Source organism: Natrix helvetica (genome assembly GCF_964273705.1).
Source record: "Natrix helvetica genome assembly, chromosome: 3".
NCBI classification, from domain to species: domain Eukaryota; kingdom Metazoa; phylum Chordata; class Lepidosauria; order Squamata; family Natricidae; genus Natrix; species Natrix helvetica.
In genome coordinates, this window is record NC_138549.1 from 69,208,844 (window position 1) to 69,236,451 (window position 27,608).

Below are 27,608 nucleotides of genomic sequence, written 5' to 3' on the forward strand. Positions count from 1 at the left end.
AACACATGGCCATGTGCTACATTTGTCTCAGTGAGTCACAAATTGGCAGGCCCAGTTTATCTTCTTTTTAATGCTAAGTCATGAGGACAATGGAACTGTTTCCTGCATTCCAAATATATTGCTAATTCATTTCCATTAACTAAAATAAAGAAATCCTTATTTCAATTACCCAGTTTGGCCTTTAACTTCATTTTAAGCATTTGGTAGTCTCATTTGCAGCTAGGTCAGTTAGTAATTTTAGGGAAGGAAAAGACCTTAATAATGTTTTTATGGGTCGATATAATGCGAGGAACACTTCAGTGGTGGGATTCAATTTTTTTTACTACTGGTTCTGTGAGCCCGATTGAGCCTGTGAGCCTGTGGCTGTGGCTTGGTGGGTGTGGTAGGGGAAGGTTACTGCAAAATTTCCTCCCAATCAGCTGGGACTCGGGAGGCAGAGAATAGATGGGGGTGGGGCCAGTCAGTGGTGGTATTTACCGGTTCTCCAAACTACTCAAAATTTCCACTAACCAGTTCTGCAGAATTGGTCAGAACCTGCTGAATACCACCTCTGGAACACTTCCATTAGATAATTGAAAATCGCAGATCAGAAATATTTTAATATTTATAATTATCTGGAAAGTAAAACAAAGTCAAGCTGTACAAAACAAACACCCACCCACAACATTCACATCATTTAAACTTTAGAATGGTAGGCCTTCATATATGCAACACCCATGTTTCTAAGAAATGAATACATAAACTACTCCGTAGTTGAGAGACACTCAGAGTAGCAGCAAAGGTATCCACATAGGTGTGATGATGATCTAGGAATGAAGAGACTTAAGGTTAAATCAGGCTTCAGTAATGGAAACCCACTGACTTACCTTTTTAAGCCCAGCCTACAGCATGGGATGGTTACTGTAGGAATAAAATGGAAATGCCCCTTAGGGTTAACCACCTTGAGCTCCTAGAAAAAGCCTACAATACAAATCTAGCCATTTGTTGTTATAAAAATAAGTGAACATGGCATCCTTAATTAAAGTTACTCAGAGACAAATATGCAACACCAACGCTCAGTTAAGAAATGTGTACCTATGGGGCTGATCATTGTGTTTCAGAAATGACAGATCTACAGTGGTTTTGTTCATTATCAAAAGCAGCATCTGTTTGCTTCAAAGAGTCCTATCCTTTACTTTAACAGGGATCAGAGGAACAAAATTAGTAATCAGAACCCTTAGACAGCTGACGTATTTTGCTCCCTGAGAGATGTGCCTTAGATGAAAGGTAGCAAGAGAAGAGTTTTTAAATTTTCTCTTTCATCGAAAATGGTTAGGGTCTACATTTGAGTGAGGAGAGCATGGTGATGTCAGCAAGATAGATTAAATACAAGCCTCCTCCCCTATATTTTGAATAAATGGTACAACTAGAGATGATAGAATATCAATTATGTGGATGTGATTATGTTTTCTACCAATGCAAATAATAACCACAGGACCGCTGGGAGAGAAAATACAATCCTTTCCTAGTGTCATCCAGACAGAAACTGCTGTCTCTTTTTCAAACTGCTTCGTACATTCGTCTCTCTGAAGCTGCTGTACATTTCAAGAATTTCCAATGGCTTCCTTGAAATGCAAACAGAATGGGATACAGAAAGGGTTATGCCTCATTAGGCTGTTCAGCCAGCCCTGGCGATGCTGTTTACATAACAGAAAATGATGCATATTAATTGCCTTCACATAATTAATCCAATTTCAAGCTTTACTCTGAGTCACTCTTCACAGGAGCAAAGATCCTATGCTAGTGAAAAGGCATTTAATGAGGAAATTGACCTCTGGGGGACACATCCTAAAGTGCAGGTAGTCCTTGATTTACAACAATTCATTTAGTGACTGTTCAAAATTACAACGGCACTGAAAAGAGTTACTTACGACTGTTTTTCCACACTGAAGACCATTGCATCGTTCCCCGTGGCCATGTAGTCAAAATTCAGACACTTGGCAACTGGTTCATATTTATGACGGTTGTAGCCTTCTGAGATCACGTGACTCCCTTTTGCAACATTCTGACAAGCAAAGTCAATGGGGAAGCCAGATTTACTTAACAACCAAGTTACTAACTTAACAGCTGCAGTGATTCACTTAATAACTGTGGCAAGAAATGGGGCAAAACCCACTTAACAAATGTCTCACTTAGCAATGGAAATTTTAGGCTCAATTGTTTTCATAAGTTGAGGACTACCTATACGTGTCCTTGAATATCAGGGTGGAGATCTGAAAACCTTCCCAACATTATTGAACTTCCAGTGGTGAGGGACACTGTACTTCAATGTCAGGAGACCCACAGTTTTCCCATTCCTAGAGAAGACAATTAGATCCCATGCAGTGGTGGGATTCAAAAAATTTTAGTACTGATTCTGTGGGCTTGGCAGGCGTGGCATGACTTGGTGGGCGTGACAGGGGAAGGATACTGTAAAATCTCCATTCCCACCCCACTCCAGAAGAAGAATACTGTAAAATCTCATTTTCCTCCTGATCAGCTGGGACTCGGGAGGCAGAGAATAGATGGGGGGTGGAGCCAGTCAGAGGTGGTATTTACCAGTTCTCCGAACTACTCAAAATTTCTGCTACCGGTTCTCCAGAACTGGTCAGAGCCTGCTGAATATCACCTCTGAGCTCATGTCTAAAAAACAAAACCTGGAGAAAAGAGAGAATTTGTATTAGGATTGCATTAATGCATGCCCATACTTCAAGAACATGCATAAGCTGGTCTCCCACTTCTGATTCTTTTGACATAAATAATACTTAACTGAAAGCAAAATCGTACAGGAAGAACATTGAGATATACAGAATATGCCTTACTGTATAGCATGTATTTCTTCTTTCCTAATAACTCTTTAGTAGCCAGCAGGGCCTGATTCACTCTTTCTGCCAAAACAATTTCCAAGAGGAAGATGAAGTGAACTCTATGGCTAAGCTCCATTTAGCTGTTGTTAAGGGCATTATTACAAAACCTAAGATTAATTTAACCATTTGAGATTACTTCTGCACAAAACAACGCACTACACAGCATCCAGCCTTTAAGATAGTTGTTGTTGTTGTTTAATAGAGATTTAGTGAAAATTTTCATGAACGATATGTTTGTAATTGAATTCTTTTCCAGCATTCTGATTAATATGCTTTCCCCCCAAAAGTTTTTACAAGGACAATGTGTGCATGATTCCTACTATATGCCTTTAAAAGAGTAAAGGGGGGTTTGGAAAATATAATAATAATAATAATTCATTATTTTCATACAATCAAGCCACTCCAGTGATGTCTGGATGCGATTCCTAGAGCTATGGACAGAATAAATAAACTGCCACAATATATTTAGCAAATGCTAATGTGCAAGATAGCATGCAACAAAAACAGGTCAGGCAATATATCTCCCCTGGGGACCTATGGCTGGATAGCAGATAATTTATAAGAATGGAAAAGGGCTTCTTTGTCTCCTCATTTTGAAACCAAACAATAAATTGCTAGTTTAATTCCAATTTTGGATGAAAATAAACTCATATTCTCAACCAGCCACTTTCTGTGCCTTTTGCCAGTGCTCAGTGGCAGTGCTCAGTGGCAGGTTTTTTGTCTCTTGTTCTCCATCTCTAGGTGGTTCATTTATTTGAAAATGGAGGCAGCCCTATTTGCAAAGCCTGGGTGATGGCCAGAGGCAACTCCGCAAGACAGCTGCGCCTTTCCTGCCTATGATTCCGGTCAAGGCTGGTTCACCATTTAAAGAGTCAGCTGTGTCTCATCGCTATTCCATCATGCTCTGTGGTGATGGAATTGGAATTTCTGCCTTTCAGAGAACAATGCAATACCTCTTGTGGAAGAAGCAACTAAGGAATCTTTCTTTTTTAAGAAATAAATCCCACATACACAAGGATGCATAAGGAGGAAAATATTTCTCTTAGTTGATTCCGCAACTATTTTGCTCACTAGCTGTATTTGTCTGGCACACCGAATCATTGACCAGACACTGGATTTTTAGCTTGTATGGCGAGTTTATGGTTCAGTGTGTCATGCAAGCTTCAAAAAAACAGGTTAATTGAGTAAACCATGCATGGTTTAATTGGTTATGGATAATTATGGCAATATTTTCTTTCACTCCTTTATTTAGGCATTATTAACGAATTGAGCCTCATAGGGATGGATATGATGCTATATAATAGACAGCTTGCATTTAGTTATTTATTTAACTACCAGTCTTGGATTAAGTAGTAGCTTGCCTCCTGTAGGGCTTCTAGATTTTTTTTAAAAAAAGAACTGCAATAGCCTTATCCTTTTCTCTAGTTTCTTTGACAGTAATATATTTATTATTTATTTATATTTCATAGTTATAAACCACTCATCTCCCTTAAAAATGGGCTCTGGGTGGTGTACAATATAATATATAGTAGAATGGAACTGAACTGAACCGAATAAAATAAAATAGAACACTTTATTGACCAAGTGTGATTTGACACATGAGGAATTTGTCTCCGATGCATACACTCCCAATGTACATCTAAACACCAAGTAATAGGTCATAGGTCATAATCATAGTTACAATAATTAATCGTAAGTTACAAACAACAATTGATAAATCATAAGAAACCCTTAGGAGAAGATAGTAAGAAAGACGAGAAGATGAGAAAAGATGACAAATAAGACAGTGCTGTGGGAATTCAGCAGAGTAATGGCATGGGGGAATGTCTTTATGTCTGGTTGTTTTGGGATGCAATGCTCTATAGCAGCATCCTGAGGGGTGAAGTTGAAATAGATTATGTCCAGGATGTGACGGGACTGTAAATATTTTCTCATCCCTCTTTCTGGTTTGTACAGTATATAGATCCTCACTGGCAGGCAGGCTGGTTGCAATTGTAACCAATACATAAAACAATATATAAAAATTCACATTAAAATTAAAAATTAAATTAGAGTTAACAATTAGGGTTAATAATTAAACATCAAAAGTTGGGGGGGGGCAGGATGGCCACATACACTGTGTTGCTTCTTTTCAAATATAGCAATAGGACTTAGACTTACTATATATATCACTTAATAGTGATTTACAGACCTATCTAAGTGGTTTACAAGTCAGCATATTATTGCAACAATCTGGGTCCTCATTTTACCAACCTTGGAAGGATGGAAGGCTGAGTCAACCCTGAGCTGGTCATGATCGAACTGCTTGCTGCGGACAAAATTAGCCTGCAATACTGCATTCTAATCACTGCACCACCACAACTCCCAGTCAGTAAACACTTCTTCAAATAGTAAATGAGATAGTGTACAATTAAGTGCATCCATATTGGAACTAATTTATAGTAAATGTAACCATAAACTTTAGTATTCTAGCTAATGATTTTTTCAAAGCTTAAGAAATCAGTAGTTGTACTGAGCATGAAACTGGGGTGGGGGGGATCTCAAATCCATATTAATATGTTTATTAGAAGAACTGACATTCAGAGAGTCAGATATATTTAAAATTCCCAGGAATTCTTATCAGGTTTATATAATACGTACCTGTATTGCTATTTAGTTTTAGAGCAACCAGTACTGTGCAAAGTGCAACAAAAACAATAAGCAAAAGAAATTACAGGCAAAAGAGAAAGAAAAAGAAACATCAATGGCTCTAGCTTACACCCATACCATTCTTTAGATACTATCATGCCTTCACTGCCTTACAAGCCATCTTCTATGCACTGTGTATGCCTCAATTCATTTAGTTTGCTCCTCAGTTGACCCCTCTCTTTCTAGAAGATTTCATTAATTCCATCTAGTCATAAATTTTCTGACTTCACCTTTTCAGCCCATTCACTCTTCCTTTATATATTTGCTTCCTAATACAATTTTATATATTATTTTATTTCTTTACTAAATTTATATTGCTATCCAATTCACCTAGGTGGCATACAACTTTAAAAATACACAATTAAAGGGCCACAACCTAACCCTCCACCTCTCAAAGTGAACTTTAATTCATCTACTTATCAAATTACTTGTTTCTTTTTTTATTGATCCATCCTGTTTATATTCAGTTCACATTCATTCATCACTCATCCATTCTTCTGATTTAGCCATATATATTTCCTAGAAACTTATTCCCCTGCATTCAACTTTTTTATTTCTCCTGATACACCAAATTTTCACTTCAATTTAACACAATGGACAGAAGACTCTTTAGTTTAGACACCTCTGGTCTTCTCCCTCCTATTTTCCCACAGCAGTCCTGGGAGGTGAGTAGGACTGAGAGTGACTGAACCAAAGTCACCCAGCTGGCATTCATGCTTATGGCAGGAATAGAACTCACAGTCCCTGTTTCCTAACCTGGTGCCTTAACCGCTGGACCAAGCTTGGCTCTCATTTGACCTTCTTTTAACAAAAGTTCATAACTCACAATAGAACATATAGTACTTAGTATCTTGTTACCAGTATCTTCATGTCTTAACATTTCTCTATCAATTTTTCCATCTCCAGTAAACATTATATCAAGATAAAAAAGAATAATCTCTTGTTTTAGTATTTTACCACTTATATTTTAATTTGGAACTATTCTCTCTACCTTGGTATTTGATGTCAAAGATCAATACAGTCTTCACATGTGCTTCTGAGAGTGGGAATCTAATCTGAGCAAGAGTTCTAAAAGCAGGTTTATAACAATAATAAAAAATAAGGTGTTACTTTTTTCAGGAAATACATTATAGGACTAGACAAAGCCCGACCCATACAGTATGTGCAGAATCCAGCATATATTTTATGCATGTGTGCTTGGAAAGAAAGGCAGAAGGAAGTAAATTCAAATTAGAAATCTCTTAGACAAAGAGCAGACAGAGTTATAGGCAAAGGAAAGACATAGAGTAATGCCTTAGCTTTGCCTTTCACCCTAAAGCCCTCATAGTCAGTGATGAACAGTCACAGCTAGATTTGATACATTAGTTTGCAGATCCATACTCTTTGTTGTGTCATGCAAACTTATAATTCTTATAAATCCTTCAGCCTTTCAGCTAACAACACGGCAACGTCTGCATGCAAAAGTACTCATGCCTCCAATCTCTAACACCATCACAAAGCATTTCTTATATATTTATCCATAAAAATCTCCTTGCCTGACTCTGCTCAGTATTAAACCATTTGCTAAACGTTCCATTTATTCTCATGCATTCTTACATTGTGTACTTTTGCTACATTTAGCAACCAACCTTCAACTCCATCAAAGCAACAAATGTTTGCCTTTCAAGCCAATTGATTTATCATTATTTGTTTCTAAACAGACCTACATACAATAATGTTTTTCTCATGTTCATATACTGTGTTTCTTAATGACCTGCTAAAGAGCAAAGGACTACCATATGTTAACATTTCTTAGGTTACCTATTATTTGTCCCAACTTTTTTACACCCTTCAACAATCATACCAACATAATTCCCATAAAAATCTCTGAAATGTTCTTTTCAACATTCTGTCAGTTCAGTTTTATTCTAACTATTTCAATTTTGATTCTTTGTTTGCTAGTTTTATACTCTTCCTCTCCTCCAGCAGCTCCAGCAGCTGAGAGAACACTCCCTTCTCCAACCTCAGTTGATTGAACTGAGAAAAGGTGAATGGATCAAAGTGACATACTAGGCTTTTATAGGTAAGAATATGCCTGAACCTGTGTCTCCCTAGTCTTAAGCAAATGTTTTAACCATTATACCACACAGGTTCTCTGTTCATTCTGCTACAGCAGGGGTGTCAAACTGGCGGCATGTAGGCGCAGGTCACACCCACCCCAACTTTGTGAAGGGAAAAAATGCTGTGATATGTCATGTGACAGCAACATGATACGATGAGTTTTGCACCCATGTGTTAGAGCCTTCTTGTTTAGCCTTTTTCACCCCTTTGCAAAACCTTTTAAAAAAATCGTCAAAAGTCCTTTAGCTTTTTCTTTGCTTCTTTTACCCTCTCTAGGTTCTATGGCAAAAAAAATTCTACATTGTTTTTCTACCCCTATACTCATTCTGCAACATTTTATCTTCATTTTTTGTAACACGAATTCTCTTACACACATTTTTTATCTCCACATTTTTCTCACTTTATCATTCCAAACACACTTTTCCATATTCTCTGTTAACATAACCACACGTTCTTTTGTGGCGCTTGTAATATGATATTTTCACTTTGTTCCAGGGGGCTTCTACATCCTCTTTCCTTGTTGTCACTCAATTCTTTTGGGAAATTAATCTTTTACACAGGACATGTTTCTCTTCCTACAACTTCCTTGTAGTTGTTCTCGTTTACCACTAGTTTCTTTTACTTTTTTATTTTTCATTTTATTTTTCTCAAAGATCCACTTCTGACACTATTTAACAATGGTCTGTCTTACATTCAGAACATCACCTTGATAAAAGCACCTTGTATCTCTCATTAATTCTTTTTTTTTTTCATCACAAAGAATAAACATAATCATTCCTTTGCTATGTGTGTGCATAAATAGACTTATACTTAAAACACACAGTCAAAACAGGTATTTCTTCCTAAGCAGATTCAATTTTTCATCAGGCAAATTAAATGTCAAAGAAGAAATGTGAATGTTATTTAAGCCTACACCAGATTACTCTTCATCTTCCTGTAGCACATAGACATGTGGGTAAGTGCCTAGCAGTAAGTATTTACTTATTTCTTTTTCTCTGGAAGTTTTGAGGAAGTTCTTTGTCCAGCCTGACACCATCTTTGCATCAAGTACATTCTAATGTGCACTAGTGATTATTATAGGCTTACCCGGAGTGACAGATTAATCTAACGAAGGCACAGTTTAAACAAGCAACCACATTTTTTCCTGCCTCCTACTTTACTGGACTTTTAATCATTATGTCTGTGGAAGAGTTCTTGCCCATTATTTTGCAAGCTTTTAGGTGACTTAATAAAGTCATTATCTTAATATAGGTGTAGTTTTAAGAGAAAATATTCTGGTAATTTGACCAACATATCCTCCTTTAAAAGAAAAACAATTAGTTGGCTTGATTCACACATCTTGAATGGTTCATTTGGCTTAGTCATTTTTGTTTATTCAACAGAACAAACAATGTGTACCATGACTGGACTCATAAAATAGTCAACAATATGCCATGGCTAATATACTCCAATGATCGTTATCACGCACCAAACTAAAGAAACTGTGTTATGACTTTAGATGGTAAGTGAACACGTTTATCAAAGCAATATCCAAATAAAGAAAATAATTTATTTCAAAGTTTAGAGATAGACATGATTCACTGTGAAAGAATAAATGATATAAATAAAAACATTAAATTGTGTGCTTTATGTCATTTTCAGCAACAGCCAACCCCGTCATTAATTCACACTTCTTGTTATCCATAAAAAAACTAATAGAAATCTCAGAAACAATTATTGATATATCTTGGAGACAACTATTGGCTCAGTGAAGTTTTGAAATAAAAAGTATTAAGGTGAAAATCCAAGATACTTCAAAGAACCACTAAACTGGTAGTTGCAGAGGATTTGGATACCTAGACTGGTATGCATCTCAAATTTGACAACTATAAGATGCATGGATTTCAACTCCCAGAATTCCCCAGCCAGCATGTTGGCTGCAAAATTCTGGGAGTTGAAGTCTACATGTAGAGTTTCCAAGGTTAAGAACAGTGATTCCTAGACTAATACAAACCCCCCTCCCCTCTTTCTCTTTTAAACCCAGTAAGGATGATGTGCGTTGAAATCTTTCTTGCCAAGTTGTCAGCTGAACATTTTTGTTTCCTTTTGGATTCCATGTAACATGTTCCCACACTTCAGAAGAAAGCAGGTGGATGCGGATAAAACTTCAGTTTATTTCTGGTTACTCCGTTGAGAATGTAAAAATAAATCTGTGGCATCATACTAAGGCCCATCTGAGTTCACTGGTTTAGATGGTGGTTCTGGAATGGTTGTAAGCAGGAAGTGGAGGTACAATCCTTTCCTATTGCTTTTCCACTCAAGTGGAGACATAATAGCTACAACTGGAAGTAGCACAAGCTTTTCAAAACAAAAAGCATATGCTAGCTAGACCTATCCAATTATTTCTCTATTACAGGTTGACTTTCTCAACTTTATAATATAGAGAAAAATATCATTTGCTTAAATTTATCATGAAGAGATTAATTAAATGCTTCTGTGATGGACATATTATGCTTGAATATAAGATGCTTATTTCTATTTATATCATACTAAGCAAAGGAATTTTCTAACTTAACTTTCTGAAGTTAAATCCAGCTTATACTGTAGTTCTAAAATTTTAATTATACTTCTTCATGAAATATGAAATGTACCTATGTCATATTTTTTATTCTGTTATGATTTTGCTCTGAATTATTTTTCAACGAAATCCAGCACTTCCTATTTCAGATTTCAGATGAAAGCACGTGTTAGCTTTTGCTTGTTAAGAATTGGACTACTTTTAGTCAATGAAGCAACATTTCAAGATATGTAGAGATTAATAATATCTCTTCCTACTCAGGAAACTATTTTTTGTACCTTCTCAAATTTCTTTATTTTGTAGAAACTTTTTTTCAAATACAGTACAATTTTAATATTACATTTAATTAAAATAAGGTAATATAGCCAATTTTATACACCCTGTGCAGAAATAAAGTCAATATCCTTCAGTTGTTTCGCACCTGTTTTTGGACAGATGATATGCTGCTAAGGAATGTACCAACTATTCTGCTCTGGAGGAATAATTTGTCTTTGTTGAAATGCCAATATTTTATATACTGTTTTCTTCTTTGCCTAATGCTTTGCACTGTGTGAACTGATCTGGGCCTTTTTTAAAAGAGGGGTGTGTGTGTTGTTGTTGTTGAAACTGCTTTGGGTCTCAAACATCAAAAGATGAATATGGTTCTGTATTTTAAATGATCAGATGGATCAACATTTTCCATACAAGATGGCAAAATTAATCAGTTAAAGTATAATTTGAAGAGTTATTTCAATACTTTTAGGCAATTTCACTCTTTGGTTTATTGATCTGTTGACCACAATAGATAACAACACCAACCATAGCTAAAGATATTATACCACATAGGATGCAATGAGAAGAAAGAGTGTAGAAGAGAGGGGCTCAAATGAATCTTTTACAGAATCAATTTTCTTGATGTCTGAAGACCTAAAACTGACTCAAGACTTATGTATATTCAATAATGCATTCCAATATGGACAATTTTGTAGCCAACAAATTATTAGCCAACAAGGAAGCTAGAGTAGATATCCATCACATCTGGGGATTTGAAAATGGGGATTATGATTTTTGGCATTATGAAAAAAGCCATTGTAATGTAGTGATTGGCACCAGAGACTTCCAGACTTCTGGCAAGCCATTCTTGCTCAGTGCAATCTACTATACAGGTTTGCTATGAGACACTTTGTGTGAGAGAAAGAGAAAACTTTACAGGTTATTCTGCTCTCCCTGAAGTTAGAGTAAGATAAAATGCAATAAATAGAACTGCAAAGTGATGCCACACACCTGGGTTCTCCCTTGAGGTCAATAGATTTGTATCTTTCCAGGAGCACCAGAAGGGCTTGTGCCAAAGTGGAAAACATTAGACCACATCTTTACATGTAGCAGACTACAATGCTTAACAAATTTTACCAAGTCAGAGTACAGATGAGTTATACCATTTCTGAATAGCACTAGTTTTAAAAAGATCCCTGGAAGTAAAACACTTGAAGAGGAGAAAGAACCTTCTCCCCTGTGATCCTACTGTTTTATCTGCAGAAAGCTGAATATAGAGGGGTTGAGAGGCAGGAAGGCATATGGACCACTGTCTAAATTATAGCACCCAAATTTTGCTCAATGAATAGAGTCCAGATTTGGACAGGGTACCAAGAGGTGGGACAAGGCTGGATTGTACCATTCTAGAATGCAACGGGAATTACTGTTCTACTCTGGCAATTGCTTTGTTTTGACACAGGAGACCCAAAGGGATTTTTTTTCCCACAGCGAAAAAAATAACGCAGCGATAGAAAACGTTCGGCGTCGTTCTTTCTTTTGCAGTAACTTTTTCTAAGACAAAAGCACGATATTCCCACCCCTCCCCCGCGTTGGCCATCCGAAGTGGCACAGTCCAGCCAAACACCTCGGGATTCTACCGCTTCGTTTTGACGCCTCTGTCGGTGCAGCGCCGCTATTGAAGGTGGGGCGAGGTCTCTCCTCCTGCGGGCTTCTTGAGCGGAGCCAGGTGTGCTTACCAGCTGTTTCCCACTCCCCATACTCCCCCTTCCCGCTGCAATTCTGTCAAGCGGCTGGGAGGAGGAAGGGGAAAAAAGGATGCTTTTTGCGTGGGCACCCTGGGCCGGAGGGAGGAGTTTCGCTCCGGAAGGCTGGCAGGCTCAAGTAGGACATGCGTAAAGGAAGAGCGGGTTGCAACGAGCCGCACCGCTCCCACGTCGTTCTCGTTTTTTCCATTTATTTCTTCCCGGGCCGAGTTCCTCTTTCTCCTGCTCTCCAGAGCCGTTGCTGCGCGTCCCGCCCCTTCCTCGCTTCGGTCCCGCCTCCGACTCCCCGGAGAGGCCGCCCAGCGCCCGCCTGTTTGCCTAGGCTGCTGCCGCCACCGCCGCCGCCGCCGCCTGCCAGCTCGCTCGCTCCCTCGGTCTCTTTCCCCAGCCTCGCGCTTGCTCTCCCCCTGCTGCTGCCTCGGCGGTCGCGCGGACGGACTGCAACTCGCGACCTTCTCCTGCCCCCCAATCTACCGTGCAGCAGCCGGAGCAGCCCCGCAAACTAGCAAGCCCCGCCGTCAAACCGGGACCCGAAGCCCAAGAAGGCACTTCTTGAAAGCCCGGCCGTCGGGGCTGAGAGGGGAGACGGCCAAGGCCGTTCGGCAGCGGAGCTCCTAAGGTGAGAGCGATACACAGCCAGCCTCGCAATCGCTCGGGGGTCGCCCCACTCGCGTGCATGTCAACGCGCGCCCGTCAAAGAGGAACCCCCCCCCCTCTCCCCGGGAGAGAATTAAGGATCTGCTGCTGGCGCTGGAAGGAAAGCGATGCTGCTGCTGCTGCTGCTTCTGCCTTTTCCAGATCCTGGGAGGCCTGGTTTATTCGCACTTTGGACGTTTGGCGTTAAGCTGCGACCCAGAGCTTGGCGCTGAGCAAAAGGCACCCAAGCATCCTCCCCTTCGACTAAGTTGCTGAGGGCGAGCGTCTTTCCTCATACGGGGCTTGGTTTAGATGGGTTGGCAGGTGATTTAGGCCCTCCAGGATTTGATTGACCGTCTTTCATCTTTGATTGACCGTCTTTCATCTCTCTCTCTCTTTCTTTCTCTCTCATTTAATGTTGACCTTTTTTTGTTTTGGTGCTTTTGGGTTGCTCTGCTTCCCAATACGGTATCTGAATGCCTTCTGCTAGGTGACAAGCCATGCCTTGGGTTGATGAGGGAAAAATAATCTGATTTCTCATCTCCTTCAGTTCCAGTTATTCTGGAGAAGAACCCCCCCCCCCCAAAAAAAAGATGAATGTCTCTGTTGTTTATTTTTGTATGCATGTTGTTTCCCCATAGAGGAATTCAGACATAAATACTTCTCAGTGCTATACTGGGAGCCAGACTTAATCGGAATATTCCAGTCATGTAGCTGCTGACAGTTGTTTGAAGGAGTAGCTGAAATGCACCTATTGTTTTTGTGTTTCATTTGTAAAAGTTAACTAATAATAATTGCCGCAAGTTCCTTTTGGGAATTTCTTCTTTCTTTAAAAAAAAGAAAAGGAAAAACAACCAAACGACTTAGGTCTTAAAATCCTGCTGTTATCCTCTCCAGTTAAAAGAAAATACATTTCAATGTGCAATGTCTATAAGAAAGCCAGCATTTACATTATTGCTGACTTAACTGTAGGTGTCAGACTCTGCTTTCCCTGGCATGATGATACATACATACATACATACATACATACTCATACACACACATTTATATAAATTTATATATGTTTGCGGTTTTATACTTCCTCCCAAAGAGGCCAGTGGAGGGCTTCCTGTTTATTTTCAAGCTGCATTTAGCAGTGTGAGTAGTAGTAATAAAGGCGCCTCCCTATAATATCTCCAATTAGTGCATAAAAGCTTCATTTCTTTAGGGAGTGTCAGTACTTTTGGAGGTGTTACTGTATTGCAAACTTGGAAGAGTTATTTGTTTGTTTGTTTATTTGCCATTCATTGGCTCTTATATGTATCAGTTGTATTTTTGGAAATAACTGCATTAGAGAGCCATTTTTGCACAAGGTTTTCTTTGTGTGATTTATACTGCTATGAGTTTTTCCTGTTTGTGATAGAAAGCTGCTGTTTGCTGCTTATGTATGCTAGTGAAGAATAATTCTGGAATGGTGGGATGAGTTTGCCCATTGCATGCTAAGTATTCAAAGACGTATGCATTGAAATGGCTAGGGAATTCTGGGAATTGAAGTCCACACAGTGGTCAAGGTTGGAAAGCTCTGCCCTACAGCTTCAAGATTGCAATCAGACAGTTCTCATTTATCTGACAGATGATTTCAAATGCACTGCTGTTCAGTAGAATCAAATTTCATGTTCTATTCATTTGGTGCTGTGAAGAGTTTCTATTTGCAAGAAACTACTTAGAATTCAAAAGGAATTAGTTAACCTACTGTAGCCCCTTCTCGGTTCTGAAGCTGAGATACTATGACGAAATTTTCCCAACACATGTTGATTTATCTTTTTTTTAAATCCTCTCCAGAAGGGAGGAGATTTTACAACTTAGACAGCTTATCCTAATGCTGAGAAGTTTTAACAGTTGGCATTTTCTCTAAATCTTATTTCCTTATAATATATATCATATTAACTTTTTGGATGAGCAGATTTACTTATATATTAACTTCATTGATCTCTATTTAAATATTTTGATTAAATCATGCATACCTCTCATAAAATTCTGAGTTGGTAAAAAAAAAAATGATGTCAGATTATTTAGTGATGCTGCCTTGCCTGATTGTCTAGGGAATGATTCTTGGTCATATAAGCAAGTCGGTATGAAATTTGTTTTCAGTATTCTGAACATATACAATCATATTTTAATATAAGAAAAACGACACTAGTTTTATTAACACTGAAACATTGTAGGTAAGTTACTAGATGCTAAAGTGTAACAAGGGAGCCCTAATCCTTAATTGAACCATATGAATATACCAAATGTAATAGCATGATGTAGAAAAGGGATTCAGACTAGCAATTTACTATAGTTGCACATAATTTTTACATTCTTCTTACTGGCTGTTATGTCTGAGTGTATAGGTGACTCTATTTTGATATCTTAAAAACATTTAACGGCCTCATAATTTTAATTATAACAGAAAGTTGATATATATTTTAGGCTCTGCGTTTTGTCACTGTGTGCCTCAGGAAGTTTTGCTAATTATGATTAATTTATTTGTAAAGTTTAAAGACAAGGATGGATTGTCAGAAATTTTGTGTGGTAGGGGGAAAGATTTAAGCACTGGGATTGTTCAAAGTTCTGGTTTGCAGCTATGTTGATAATACCTGTATTATATATCTTCAGAATGACAAGTCCCAAGTATTATGACTTATCTTTTCTCAATTCAGTAACGTATGCTGAAACTCCATGTCATATTCCTTTTTTGATAGCTTATGTTATAGCAGCAGCAGAACACAGCAGGGTGTGTGTTTTGTTGTGCAATAATATTGGCGGCTGAAAGCCATTTTTCACTTTCTGTCTTGCAACAGGCTTTGGGACTGGGTGTTAGTAGACAACATCTGTGCAAAGTTCCCTCTTACAACATTCAATATTCTTAAAGATTGATAGACAGAAGGTGGATGCTTTTGTCAAACAGAAATCTTTTTTTTAAAGTGAACTTTAGTCTTTCACAACACTGCAATTTTTATTTTTTTCTTCTCTCAGACTTCCATATGTGGCCTTACAACTTTTTAGGCATTTATTTCTTATCTTGTTTGACCGATATAGGATTGTATGTGGGTTTATGTATGCATGCATTTGGAAAAGTCAAAGAATGGAACATGATGTGAAAATTGTCATTTTTTGTCATTTATTCATGATTGGTTTCAGGATAGTTTTCGGGGTAAGTGAGAAAATATTTCATCAATTAAAAAGTGCCTTATATTATAATAATTGTTTTTGACTAACATTTTTGTGATGGTTTGAAAGGGAGTGATATCTGCATATTTTACTCTACAGTTCTAAGATTTGATGCAAGAGGCTTCTATTGTGATAAAATGTTTGCCATACAGTGACACTTGCTAGAGTTTAGGGTCATAGAATTGATCCCAGAGTCAGTAAGCATCATAGAAGTGAAGTAATACCTTGCTACTGAGTTTAGAAAATGGACTTTTTAAGTATGGGAGTGGAGGTCTGGAGTAAAAATAACACTGTGGTGGGCCTGTCTGTTGCTATGCCAACAGTGCTCTGTGAGCTGTTACACTGTTCCTTTGCAGGTTGCTTTATACAGCATTGGCTTGCCAAAAAGATAACAACAACCTATGTTTCCTGCTATGGCTGTTCTGTATGATACAGTTTGAGGGGGGGGGGGGTGTATAGTTGGCCAAGAGTAGATGTGCCATTTAAGGAAATTTCCTTCTTTCAGTTGTGACCGAGGAACATCCCTTTTTGCGGCTAGTGGCTTTATGGTTTGCATACTGAATGGCTCTTGTTAGACTGAGCTGAGCTATCCCTGTGAATATCCTTAATTTTGTCATATTTATATTGTGCTTTTACTTTAGGGGTTATAGTTGCCCTCACAGCAAGCAACATGAATAGATAAAGAGTGACTTCTTACACAATGGCAGACCAAGAGGATCTTGGGTTCCTGCTGTATGGGTGTATCTTCCTAACTGCTTCTTTTGGGTCAATTATGTCTGAGACAATGAATTGGACTATGTCTCTTTCTATAGCATATGCATCTGACAGTATTTTATATGCATTTGTTTTCTAGCCCTGTGAACTATGGGCAGAAAATGTGAAAGGATGGAAAAGAAAGGGGGAGGGAGTGCTTTTTAAAATTAAACTTTTCTACCTTTGCTTCGGGTAAATAGTATAATTTATATCAAAAGATATAGGGTTTTGGTTTTGATTTTTGTATATTTCAATAATGTTCGGATAAGGTGGACACACAAACAAGTACTCTTTACCGGAGATGCTTTTTTTTCCATTGAAAAAGGAGAATCAGACTAAACTATATGTGACTATATTTTATTGTCCTATACAACTGAAATGTTGGACTACATTCTGGAAATAGTAGAAAGTTGCTTATGCTGTTGAAGAATCTTATTCTTCAACAGCATAAGCAACTTTCTACTATTTCTACTATCACTTCTTGGCTGGAGGTGTGTACTTTTAAGAGAATCAGTGTGATACAATAATTAAAATGTTGAACTGGGTCTAAGAAGAAGCCCAATTGAAACCCTGCTTTGATGACTTGGCCAAACATTATTTTTCATCCTAAAAAGAGAGGATGAAAATTTTACCTTGATGAGATAAAATGAGGGAAGGTTTCCATTAGGGCTGCCTTTTGTTTTAGTGGAAAGACAGGATATACCTAAAATATGTACAATAATAAGAATAACAAAATAAATACACTTATAAGAGGACTGATGAACAACTTCCATAATTATTATACCTAGAATATGTAGGTGCAGGGTTATATGAAAGATGCGGTTTGAGAAAAACCTAGTCTTCCTCTTAAGAAAAATAAGTATGACTTGTTCTACTTCTTAGCATACCATCAACCTTTTAAACTTCTTATTAGTTCCTTTCAAATCTACCTGCTGGGGTGGTTATGACAATATTCTGTTCATTCTTTAAATGCAAGTAGATAATATATACCAATAGCACAATAGCAATACAGGTATTCTTTGACTTACAGCAAATTGTTTAGTGGAAGTTCAAAATTATAACAGTACTTTAAAAAATGAGTTAGGATTGTTTTTCACACTTACGACCTTTTGCAATGTCTCCATGGTCACATGATCAAAATTTGGGTGCTTGGCAACTGGCATGTATTTATGACAGTTGCAGCACCCTGAGATCATCTGCAGAAGGAAGCATGAAGTGCTCCAAAATCGTCTGGTAGACGGCTGCGTTGACCCTGTTCTTAATGAAACACAGTGGTCCAAAGTCCTCTTTTCTGATGAGAGCAACTTTTGCATCTCATTTGGAAACCAAGGACCCAGAATATGGAGGAAGAATTGAGAGGCCAATCAAGCACAGTAATCCCACAGTCATTGAACCAGTTTTTGGTGCTTTTGGCAAAAGTTGCTCTCATTGGAAAAGAGGACTTTGGACCAAGGAGCAACAGGACTTTGGACCACTGTGCTTCATTAAGACCAGGGTCAACGCAGCTGTCTACGAGGGGATTTTGAAGCACTTCATGCTTCCTTCCGCAGACGAGCTTTATGGAGATGCTGACCTCATTTTCCAGCTGCCCACACTGCCAAAAGCACCAAAACCTGGTTCAATGACTGTGGGATTACTGTGCTTGATTGGCCAGCAAACTCGCCTGACCTGAACCCCTTAGAGAATCTATGGGGCATTGCCAAGAGAAAGATGGGAGACATGAGACCGAACAATGCAGAAGAACTGAAGGCCGCTATTGAAGCATCCTGGTCTTCCACAACACCTCAGCAGTGCCACAGGCTGATAGCTTCCATGCCACGCTGTATTGAGGCAATAATTGCTGCAAAAGGGGCCCAAAACAAGTACTGAGTACATATGCATGCTTATACTGAGTACATATGCATGCTTATACACCGCCCCGAGTCCCTTGTTGGGAGAGGGGGCGGTCTAAAAATCTAAGAAATAAAAAAAAAATACTTTTCAGAGGTCCGATATTGTTCTATGTACAATCCTTGTTTTATTGATTGCATGTAATATTCTAATTTTCTGAGATGGTGGATTTGGGGTTTTCATGAGCTGTACGCCATAATCATAACAATTATGACAAATCACGGCTTGAACTGTCTTGTTTTGCATGTAATGAGTCTTATCTCATATATTAGTTTCACCTTTTAAGTTGCATTACTGAAATAAATGAACTTTTGCACAATATTCTAATTTTTTGAGTTTCACCTGTAATCTAATGTGTTGCCTGTAGCTAATCATAATCATAACTGAAGCTCTAGAAGCTGGACCCCCAAGTGAACAAATAGAACCAGGATTTTATGTTGAATATCTGCATATTTCAGCCAGACATACCCCTGGAACTACTTTCTTATTATCAGTCAGAATCATAAAGAGAAGGAAGAAAATGAAAAATAAATGGAATTTGTATTCAACACTGCAACAAAAATTATTCACTATTTTATGAATTTATGTTTGCCGTATGTTTGTAGATAGCTATGCAGATCTCAACAGTGCCTGGATGAGAGGTCATTTAGAATCTCAAGTAAATTCCTTTATGCTTAATGACAAGAAATTAAAAGAAATACTGCCATATTGTCTTCTAATCTGAGTTGAACATAGGGTTGGACAGGGATTCCTAATTCTTAGCCATAATCCAAAGCATTTTTGAAGTAATAAACACAATATATTTCTTTAAGTTTCTTGATACTATTGTATTTTCAAAAGCCGATTTCTTGATAGTTAGAAAGAATGCCTGAAGAGTCAATAAGTAACCCTTACACAAATTATTATAATGGGAGTTAAAACTTCTGCATTCACTTACTTCTCAAGTGCAGTTTAATAAAATTCATTTTGTAGAAAATACGTTCGGAATGAGCATCTAAAATTTTTTAACCAGTAGCCAAAGTGGTTAGGAATTTGGGGTGTCATGGTATCAAAATCATAGGAAACTCTAGGATAAAATGTATATGTTGCATCCAGCACAAACTGGTAAAAACAAGCGTTATGATAGTGTTAAACTAATGAACATATTGGGTATGTTCCCTATTGCTTTGTGTATTCAGAAATTCTGTTGCAAATCATTCTATTGGTAAATAAATAAAGGTAGTAAGATTGTATACATGCAGTTGAATGTAACTTTAAAACTTGCAGTAAAATATCATTAAAAGTGGCATTTTCATAAAACTATAGTGCTCGAAGCTGTTCTTTATAATCTGGAGATCCTTCAAAAGCTCATCAGAGTATCTTCAAATCAAAAATACATAGTCCTGGACCACAATTGAGCCCAAATTTTATGTTGTTAAGTAAAACATTTGTTAAGTGGGTTTTGCCTCATTTACAACTTTTCTTGCCACAGTTGTTAAGTGAATCATTGCAGTTGTTAAGTTAGTAACACGGTTGTTAAGTGAATCTGGCTTCCCTATTGATTTTGCTTGTCAGAAGGTTGCAAAAGGTGATCATATGACCATTTCTTAATAAGGTAAAATTCTATGAAAGGACCTGAAAAGGTATAGCTCATTCTTAATAAGTTAATAAGTTGGTTCAACTAGGCAGGCAGATGCATCTATTATGATGTGGTGCTGTGTGAAAACCAGACCATTGTGGATAGGACCAAAGTCAGTAAAACATAATTATTGTGGCAGTTTCCAAAAATGAAGGTTAGCAGACTTTCAGTTAGTGAAAAGACTTCTTGTCTGCGCAAACATTGCTCAGTAGCAGTAAAGACATGGATAAATGAAGTTTCATGAGTGCCTTTGTCACATTGGCCAGGAATGTTAACTGAGAGAGATCCTGATTCTAATCTATCCTTTGGCACAACCTTTTAATCTTAACTGTGGGTGGGTTTTTTTTGTATTTGCAGGCACATGTATTATATTTCATTTTTCCCTTGCTACAAGGCCTTCAGGAACACTAGTTTGTCCTGACACACACTTTGGGGATTATTGCCATTCGCTCATAGTTTATGTGATCCCTGCAGCAGTGGTTTATATTACTAAGCTATTAATGGAACAGTTACAGAACCCTTTAAAAAAAGCAGGAGCATTTGGGAGCAGAGCAGGCTAACGTGTTCATTGGCCAGATTAATTTCTGATCAAAGAGGGGACTTCTGGGGGGGGGGGGAATTCGTGGCAAAGTGGTTGTCTCTGAAGGAGAGCATTGAGGTGGAGATTGGAGGTCAAATGGTAACTTATGGCCAGCAAGGTTTCTCTGGAAAAAGGAGAGATCATGAGATCACCCACCTGTACTCTGGAGAGTTGCTCCTCATGAGTAGACTGAAGGAATTGAGGTTTTTACATTTGGCTGGTGAGTTGAGTGATTCCAACCAAGTAAACTAAAAAATGATCAAAGGTGCTAAATGATATGTTTGTTTGAAATGCCTTCAGTTCTATAAAAGGATCACAACTGGTAAATGATGTTGAATATTCATATGCAGTGGATAGGTATAAGTTGTTCCATTATGATTTTTCAAACATAAAATGAGCTCTCCAATTTGGAAATGACACATTTTTTGTAGGTTGGAAAAAACAGCATCACATTTGGTATTGCATTATTTAAGTAGCTAATCTCTTCATCAAATTGTAACTGATCATTAAAATGTTGGCTTAGCCCTATGGATTACTTTAAAGAGGTTCTTGCAACAAACCCTGTTTAGTATAAATAATGCTGTCATTTTAAACACTTATGAAACAGAAGAATGTAAAATTAAAAAAAATGATAACCCAACGTCATTAGTAAGATTGATCATTGTTTCTGACCTTATTCTAGAAAATAAAAATAAAAATAACAACATGAAAAGATAAAGGGTGTTAGGAAGACAAAGAATATTTCGCTGTCCATTTCCAAAATATGGCTGATAATTCTGTGCTGCTTTAAGTATGCCCACAGATGTGGAATACTTTTGACTATGAATAGTATTGAATTTCTACAATGAAAGACAGCTGATATAAAAACAAAAACAAATTTATATCTATTGTTCATTTTCCTATGCTGAGATTTGGTTCAACCATTACATCCCAGGTGTAAACAGACATACACGAGCTTTGCCCATGAGAGAGATGGTTCCAAATTCCAACACAGCAATGGCCTTTGGGAGTTCTGTGTATGAATATATCCTCCTTCCTTGGTTCATCTATAAACTTAGTACATCTACCATAATTCTTGTTCATATTAATGAACTTTCATATTAGCTTACAATTTCTCTATTATTTTGCTTTGTTTTTAATTTCCACCCTACCAAATACTTTTATAAAGTATGCTTAGTATGCATGCAAATTGTTTAAATTTAGATTGCTTAAACCAGGACACAAAATTGCAGATTGCATTGTTTTCTTTCTCCCTTTTTCTTTTCTAGTACTGCATGGTATTACAGGTTTCCACATTTGTACTAAGGCAGTGTTTGAATAGTTTTTAGTGATCTGGTTCACGGATAACGCCAAGCTGTACACTATTTAAAACAATATCCCCCAAAGACTGCCCTCTACAGTGCAAACATTTTCATGGATGTGAGCTTGATTTACATATTTAACAAGTGCTGATTAAGCAATTGCTGGAATGTTCTTTTTATCCCCAAGGAAGTTGTTGCTCATTATTAGTCAGTATTGGGAGTTTCCTCAGGTCGTATGCCCACAGTATTCCTGGTGATGGGCTGGTAGATATAATAAAATCCAGTAATCATCATGCAAATAATCTATTGCCTGTTTAATATGATATCTCTGCCATTAAATTAACAGCTTTCTTGCCACTTTTTAAAATCCCAAATTATTGATCATTGGAAGTTTTGTTTTTCTCTATCCCAGTGATCGGACCAGAGGCGGGTTGCTGCCAGTTCAGCCCACATCGGCCGAACCGGTAGTAGTGGCACGCGCAGAAGTGTTGTGTGCACACACAAGCGCACCCAAACCAGTAGTAAAAAGATTAGCAACCCACCTCTGTGCCAGATTACTATTTGATGATCTGACACAGAATAGTTGGTCAGGTTTGCTTCCTTGGTCTATAATGTTTCTCTCAGATAAATTTTAATTGCCTATGAATATACAAATTCACTTCAGGGTAGTTTTCCATTTTATTGCTGATGTATCACCCTTGAGCTAGTATTCTTTTTATATAACTTTTTAAAAATAAATCTCTTTGCTTGAATTGCTTGATTATTAAGAGGAATTGCCTGTGTGACTGAAACCATTTGAATGGCTTAAGTTAAATCTGTTTTTCTTAACCTACCATGTGTTCTGTTCTCTGGCATTGCTTCATAGCAAAATAAATAAATAAATCTTGGAATGTTTGCAGCTTGTTATCATTACACCATATATATCAGGTAGAGTCACCTTTTGAATCACTGGCAAGGCATCAAAGTACAGTGTACAACTTGTCTTACCTGCACTGTGTTAATGTGAAGAGACTATAGTCAGATGTACTAGATCTATTACCTAAGCCTTTACAGATTTCATTTTGGAGATGCTTGCTTATATAGTTTGTGCATGAGATGTGTGTAATTGTGTTAGTAAAGTTTTCAATATATCAGTCTTCATTTATGAATATATATGACTGCGTGTGTATAAAGTGAAAGACAATTTAACACATTATTATGAAATACATTTGTCACTGTAAAGTGCTAAGCATGCGAATTTTTGTGAAAAGAAACTACACATTAAATTAAGTGCAATACTGTATTTAAAAAAATACAAATCTTGTGTTCTCATAGCATATTATGCTCACATAAACCATATAATGGCATAAAGTGAGGATCTGGTTCACCCAGGCTGCTATGAGAATGGCTGAGTTTCACACAACAATTTAAGTCTGATCTACTCCAGTGTAGCCATATACTCAACTTATTTCAAAGAAGAGGTATAAAATAAAACAGACTTTATTTTCAAAGAGGAAAATTGCATATAACAAGAATAATAAATTTCTGTTTAGAATTCTTCCCTCGCAATATGTATTACTAATTTTCTGAATAGCAGATATTCGTAATTAAGGACAGCTCACTGATTCAGGAATAGAATTTTCTGACGTATTCCACAGTGATCCATCCTGTCACTGGATTGGCCATATTCAAAAATAAATGCTCCATATGGGAAGCAGCTTGTGGTATCCTGGTCAGTACAGTTTATCACTGAACTGTCCCGGAATGGCATAGGACATCTGAACCAATCTGGATTTTTTTTCTTTTTCCCAAACAGTACATTCCTTTTGAATCTTGAGTTTCAGAGAATATCCAGAATTCTTCCCAAAGAAGACAGTCTGTGAAACACAATTTGTGTATGTTTGATAGGAAGGGATTTCACAAAGTAGAATTAGGTCTTAATTATAAGAATCTGAAATCAAAAACAAATTCTTGTTTTTCAGTTGTGTGGTATTCTCAATTTCTCATTAAAGTAATCTAACCAGCAAATTGGTGAATTTCTTAGTGGTTCACCCCCTTGTTAAAGAAGCTAAATTTATTTATAAGAAAAACCAGATTATTTCAAGTAGATATTATTATGATAGATTTAGAGACAAAGATAATGATGCATGTAAGCTCAGATTTTTCAATGTAGTTCTAAACAAGATGTTTCAAGAAGTATTGTTAAGTTATATCCAAATATATGAAACATCTGATTATGTTTTATTGCAGTTATCAAGGTAATTAATTAGATAATAAACCAAGACTGCATTAAAGTCCAACGTTTTCCTTATGCTTATAACGTCATTTTGAAAACAGATTGTTCAAATGTTGCTGTAGCTGCATAAATGCGTCTCCTGTTTTGCTAACTAAGCCTGCAGATTCTTGTTTTATATTATGAACTGAAGGAGAATTTTGCACAGAAACATGTTTGTAATTAAAATTTGAGCAAAGTTTAAAAACAGTAAATTATAATTTCAGACAATGTTCATATTAGTGAGATTATTCAATTTTTGATATGAGAGATTATCTACAGCAATGGCTAACCTCTAAAGTATGTTTACTGAGATAATTTCACTAATTCCTTGAATAGCTGATTTAGCTCTATCAGCATCTATAAGAGGAAATGTAGCTGTGTATGTAGGGTAATCTCTGTGAGATGGGGATATGAATGAGCCTGCTTCAGGGCAAGTAAGTACTTTTAAAATACTTCTAAATGCACATCAATTTTCTGAAAGACATTAAGAACAAGATGATCACAATGTAGACTAAACAGGTCTGCGTAGTCCGGTGTTGTCAATAACACACCAATAACCAATGTAGTTTTCTGAGAGCTAGTTTTTAAGAAACCAAAATGGTACTCTGACAATAGAGTAGGACAGTATTAACCACCTCGCTGAAGAATAAGAGGCAGATTACAAAAGAACCAGTAATGACTCCTTGCAGAGATTATTAAATTAATTTGTTTGATTAGAGAAAAGACAATATCTACAATTTATGGCTGATAACTTTGTCATCATACTTGTATTTATTGCAAAGGAAATCAGAAGCTTCCCTCTGTCCCTTCTCTTTATTCTGCATTAACTTCTGTTAGTTATTATGTTATCTTTAATTTTTAAAAAAATACAAATTATATGCTAGAAGAACCTGTGAAGACTGAATAAGATAAGGGACTTCAGGATAGTGACTAATAGTTGAAAGAAAGAAATACATATCAAGTAGCAAGAGGACTGAAATGAGGCAGGGACCCATAATCATAATGAATGGAATGGACCCATTTAAAATATTGAGAGTATATTATGTTTCTTATATAGTAATATGGAAGATGGAGACTTCCTCATTAACAGAATGGCTCCTATCACAACATGGCCTGTTAGCATCAAGGTAAACGGGAATCTCCTAGCAATACATTTGCTTATAGACCATTTCAAAACCCACCCAATTATATTGGTAAAATAAGACATGATTTATCCCAATATGTTAACCCAGTGTAGATATGATTGTCTTGTTTAGTCAGATGTATTCCAATGAAATAACATGTTTGATGAGAAGATTTTAAATTTCTTGTCAATCATATTTAAGATATCTTTTGTGCATAATCTGAAATTCACTGATTTTGACTGATGCTTTTTATTTTTCTGGAATTTTTGGTAATTTTGCTGCATTTTTTGTTTGTTTGTTTCTTTCAAGAGAATATATTGTAGGTAGTACCCTATACGGCATCTGTTGATTGCTTTGCTGGCTTGAGACAATGAAAACTGTAGTGTAAAAAAAAAGATGTAATTTTAAGTGTATACATAATATGATGAGTTTTAGTTCATATTTTAGGATATTTTTCCTTTTGCAAGAAAGGGAAAAAACTATTTAGATTCTTTATTTTAATATATTCTATTATTCCAAAAAGAATTAAGAATGAAAACTTAATACTACGTTTTAGAATATAATTCTTACAAATTATGAATTTTTATATAAATCACAAAATTTGTCTGAAAATCTATTCTTTTCCAGTAGAGTGGAGGGAGGGGTCACTGAAGGGTTATTACAGCCTGATTGGTCCATTTGACTGAGAGAAAACTTCTTAGCCTTCGGCTTCTCCCGTTGGCTCCCAGTTTCCTCTCAGTCAGAAGGTCCATCAGACTATAGTTTGGTTCCCAGTGATTGTGAGTACTATCTTAGACAGTTTTTCAGACATTGGATATTTCAAATTTAAAGAAAACGTAGAGTAGAAGGAGCTGTGCCCAGTGGGACATCTTCCTCTGTCCCAATTAAGCAGGGAGAGCCGAGTAAGACTTTCTCCTCGCATTCTTAAATTGCAGTCTGGGCTTTTTCTTCCCCCCGGCTGATTCCTGGAGTCTCGGGCGTGCCGGGGGATTTACAGCTCCCAACTCCTCCCCCGACGACCCGTTAATCAGCCGCAGCGCCGGCGGCCCCTTTTTGCCGCGCGTGAAGACCGGCAAGCCCCAAATTCGGCCGCGTCGCCTCTCCCGAGTCGGCGGTGCTCTCGGCGGCGGCGCGAGCACAGACCGGAGCGCCAGCGGCCTTTGCCGGGCGTGAAGACCGGCGACAAGAGAATTAGAGCTACACAACGCTTGTGGGGTCGCTTGGCCATCTGAACGGCCGGGGAGGCAAGCGGCGGCGCGCGCGCCATTTTAGCGGCCGCCTGAAGAGAAAAAACGGCCGCAACTCAAGCCGGCGGCCATTTTGAGCACGTGGCAGGCCCTGACACAATAGCTTTAACGAAGGGGCATCGCAGGCCCAAGCTGAGCTGTTTCAACCCAGCACCGGGCTCAGAGACTACAAGGACTTTGCCTGCTTATCAGTCATTTCATCGTGCACGTGAGTGGGGCGATGGCAGCGCGTTCTGAAGTCGCTCAATCCGCAACCGCCCAGGCCCCAGAAGGGGAGTCAGGCCCCACAGTCTCAGCTAGGCCTCGAGCTTCTCGGCCTACCACTGAGGATAGACCTTCCAGGGCTAGACAAAGGGACGAGCTTAGGCGTTCCAGAGCCCTTGAAAGGGCCATTGAGAGGGCAGAAAAGAGGCAGGCTAGGGATCCCAGACCTAGATCTAGATCCCCCAGGTCGGAAGCCCCTTGCCATTCCCCCTCTGTCAACAGGGGATTCAGCCCTTCTTCTCCATCTTCCTCCTCAGCCAGATCAGTTAGGAGTGAAGCCCGAGGGGCTTCCCCCCATTCCCCAACTCCCCCTGGGACAGGGGGCTTGGATGGAGATGACCCTTTGGAGGGCCCCTCTGCATGTTCCTCGCGGGGTAGGAGGTCCCACAGGGGCCATAGTTCCCAGGATTATGATTCTGACTGGGACGAGGAGGATCTAGAACACCTCCCTGAGAATCTTAAAAGATTAGTCTCTGCAGCCATTGCCAAGGGAATAGCTCA

At 37.9% G+C, this 27,608-nt stretch overlaps 1 protein-coding gene across 1 annotated transcript in view; it reads left to right on the forward strand.

The window, feature by feature from the left end:
- Positions 1-12,149: 12,149 nt before the first annotated feature.
- The window catches only part of LOC309389251 (uncharacterized protein C1orf21), a 144,787-nt gene continuing 129,328 nt past the window's right edge, over positions 12,150-27,608 (forward strand). Inside the window, exon 1 of the mRNA XM_081947394.1 lies at positions 12,150-12,864. The gene's annotated coding sequence lies outside the window, so the exon portion shown is untranslated. The remainder of the gene's footprint in view (positions 12,865-27,608) is intronic.